The sequence below is a fragment of the Belonocnema kinseyi genome, chromosome 1 (assembly GCF_010883055.1).
Source record: "Belonocnema kinseyi isolate 2016_QV_RU_SX_M_011 chromosome 1, B_treatae_v1, whole genome shotgun sequence".
In the NCBI taxonomy this organism is placed as follows: Eukaryota; Metazoa; Arthropoda; class Insecta; order Hymenoptera; family Cynipidae; genus Belonocnema; species Belonocnema kinseyi.
The window spans coordinates 80,264,127-80,268,377 of record NC_046657.1 but is presented as its reverse complement, the minus strand read 5'-3'; positions in this window follow the sequence as shown (position 1 = coordinate 80,268,377).

The window sequence follows — 4,251 nt, the reverse complement described above, 5'->3', positions numbered from 1 at the left end:
TTAAAAAATGATATAATTGTGATAGATTTATTTTAAATAAAAAATAAACTTTTTTGCTTGATATTTTTCTGGAAATTTGAATTAGTTTAATCAATTTTAACTAAATCCATAACAAATTAAAATATATGTACATATAAGTTTTAAATCAGAATTTAGATGCAACATCACAACAATTTACAAAAATTATATAATATAGATAGATGTATTTTACGCATTAATAATCTTGTATTGTACAAATCATAGCCAATACTCAATTATATAACATTGATGTAAATAATCAGTTTATGCACCTGATTTAAAAAAATTGAAATTTAATCTTTATATAATGTAATATTAGGAAAAAAATTAATCAGGTAATAATTAATTTATTTGGTCCACAACATAAAAAGCATTTAACAATAATTTTCTTTTAACCAATCAAATAATTTTTACTTTACATTTTTTTTAAATTTTCACTTCCATTTCTGAAAGTTTGATTTTTAGTAACTTTTTATAGCGATTTCAGAAAAAAGGTAAACCATACTTACACATAATTTCAAAAAGGAAATTCAAATAATAATTTCACAACATCAGAACATTTAAAAAATTATGTAATTGGAATAAGGATACTTTAAATATAAATAAATCTTTATTATCCTCCATATAAAAAAGTAAACTCCATTGGTAGTAAATATTCAACTGCATAACCTTATGGTAAATAATCAACTTATGTCACTCAATTCAAGAATATTGAACTACGATCTTTATGTAATTTAATATTGTGAATAAAATTAATAACCTAATGACTAAATAATCAGTTTACAACATGAAAGGCATTATTTGGATTAGATTATTAAGAGAGTTAATTACATTAAAAAAATTTATAAATGGTAATAAGCATAAAATACATTTGATACGTTGAAAGTTCGCGTTTTGGTAAAAATCGAGTGCAAAGCACTCGAGAACGTGAGGAGAACGTGTTCGTTAAACCGAGAGACCTTTGATAAAAAAGAATTCACAATCAAAAATTGCAGTTGTCGATGCTTTGACCTGTAATTTTTAAAGGTCTCTGTACAAATTTAGGCGGAGTATAAATACCGAGCGCGTTGTGTGATAGAAACAAATGATCGAGCGCAAACCTTTTATTTCAATTGTAAATTTCGAAATAAAAACTTCTTCAATTTTTATTATTTGGAATTCAAATCTGCAATTTAAGAAATTTATATTTGAAAGGTATGTTATTTCGCTTGTTTTAAATAGTTAAATATAGAAGATTCTAAATTAAAAACTCTTTTTTTACAGTTGTACAAATGAGAATTCTTCAATTTTAATGATTTTGGAAATCAAAAGTCAAGTTTTCAATTCTAAATTTTCCAGATTGAAGAGAGCACGAATGTAAGAAATCAATAGTACAAAATTTTTTATTATAAATTTTATCACAATTAAGAAATCTCCAACTTTAAAGAGCTGCAAATTTTAAATCCTTCAATTTCACAAATAATAGAATTACAAGTTATTAAATTTTCAAGGTTTACGTTTTAAAGGTCTGTACTCTAAAATATTTTTTAATAGTTCAATTTTGAAGATTTACAAATTAAATTTATTTAATTTTAACGATTTCAAGTAGTTTATTTTTATATAAAAAAGATATTTTTTAAATCAAAAAGAGTCAAATTCACAAAAAAGAAGAATTGTCAAATGTTAAAAATAAAAACGCTTTTTTCAAAAATGTCATATTCAAAATTCTACGATTTTCAAAATTCACAATTGAAAATTCTTGGATTTTGAAAGTAAAGATTAATGAAATATTCAATTTTAAAGATTTATTTGTTAAAAGTATGCAATATGGAACATTTTTTGTTTGGAATGGTGCAATTTTAAAGCTTTCCAATTTAAAATACTTCAAATCTTAAGATTTATAATTTAAAATTCTCCAATTTTGAGGATTTAAAATTAAAAACTCTTTATTATTATTTTTTATTTTTATTATATTTATTATTTTTATTGTTTTTACAAATGAAAATAAATTTGTTTTTTATGGAAATAATCAAGTTTAAAATTCAAAATATTTAAAATTTGAGAAACTTATCATGTAAATTATCGAAACATATTTTTTAATGGTAAAACTCTAAAATTGCCTAATCTTCAACTGTAAACTTTCTAAATTTAATAGTAATTAATTTCAAAGATGTATAAATAAACATTCTTCGGTTTTGATGATTTTTGAAATCCAATGTCAAGTTTTGAATTATAAATCCTATAAATTGAAGAAAGAAAAAAAAGTTAGTCATCAATGTTACAGGAATTTTGTATTTCAAATATATTAAATTTTATAAATAGATTATAAATTTAATGTGAAATATTTACAATTTAAATCTCTTTAATTTAAAAGATCTACGAATAAAAATTCTTCAATTTTGATAATTTTGAAAATCAAAAATCATGTTTTTAATTTTATATTTCAGAAAATATTTTTATTTTAAATTAAAAACATTTAAATTCAACTAAAAAAGACGAATTGTCAACAAAAGTAGTTGAATTCTTAACCAAAACGGTTTAATTTTTAACCAAAGAATACAAGTTTTTAACAAAAAATGGAAATGCTGATATTTTAACTAAAAAATATTTTTATTTTAAATAAAAAAAGAGTTAAATCTATCCAAAAAAAAATATATTCGAAAAATTAGTCTATTCCTCTTCAAAAAAGATTGATTTGCTATTTTAAAGTTGAATTTTTAAACAAAAAAGATTAAATTCCTACTCGAAGAGATGAATTTTCTATTCAAAATATAATTAGTTATTTTTATGTAAGTTTCATCAAATCTTCTAAGATTCCGAAATATATTTAAACTTTAAAAATTCTTTTCAAAGTAAAAAATAATTGGAAATTTTCAATGTTTTTTTTCAAAGCTTTGTAAGTAAAAAAATGATTTTTTTAAATATCTCTTAAACTTACTTGCATTTTTTTAAATCTTGTAACCTTGCAAAATTGAAGAAATTCGCTTCAAAATTTTCTACATTCTTATTCGAAGTTTGAGGAAACCATTTGAAATGTTTTGAAATATTTTTCAATTTTCTCTTAAAATTCGTTTTTCAAAATAAAAAATCATTTGCAATTTTTAAAGGAATCTTAAGAAAATTATCTTATTCTCTTGAAACATTTAAAAATTCTTAAAATGCGATTAGGAATTCAAAAAATGTCTAAATTACAAATAAGATAAAACAAAAACATTTATTTAAAACATAAAAATGCACGCAGTCCAGATAAAAATATTTAAAATATGGGGAAAATGACTTAATATAAGCGATATCTCTGAATCTTAAATATTGTATTAAACATCGGGTTAGTATTATTATGCAATTACTTATTTTTAATTTGACAGGACATTCTGCGTGTTTTTTTATTTATAATGTATAAACAAGATCGTGTAAAATTTCTCAATTTTATTAAATTGCGCATTGAAATAAGTACTTAAATGAGATAATTTGCAACAAAATTATTTAATTGAAGTCATTAAAATTTCATTTCAACCTTCTTTCTGTTGCATAACATCATCCATAATAATAATTCTATTCTCATAAGCTTAATTACATTTTTATCATTTTTATGATTTAAAAAAATGTCAGAAATACAGATTTCGTAGAATTTTGAATATTTAAATATAATTTCAAATAATTCAGTTAACCTGCATTTTTAAAGAATGTCCTAAAATTTCAAAAGATTTGAAAGAATTTCGTAGGAATTAAAAAGTTTTAGAATATTAAAAGGCTCGAAGGAATTTCAAAAAATTTCCAAGATTTACAAGTATTTCAAAGGATTTTAAAGAAATTTAATAAGATTTTCGAGGATTTCAGTCATTCTGAGGGATACCCGTGAAAATTTAATAATTCTAAAGAAGCATTAGCAACTGTACATTTGGAACAAGTTTTATCTGGTTGAAAACTCGAGCATAACAAACTAAACATTAAAAAATTAGTGGCGTTCCTGATTGAGCTTTTAACAATGAAGAAACCCCGAAACAAATATTTCTGAATCTAAACTTTTTTGAAACTAAAATTGAAGTACGCCAAAATCTCGGTATCTGTCCTCTTGGTTTCAGACTTCCCAGGCCTGCAAGCCCGGGCAGTTTCGGCTCTCGCGGGGCGAGAGATGGTTGCCAATCGTCCATTAAAAGCTCCAGGAGCGTAGCGAAAAGGCGGAGTGCGCGGATACTCACTCTTGTATATTGCGTAATATTATGATTTCCAATTGGAAACGGTTCAGACGGCCCT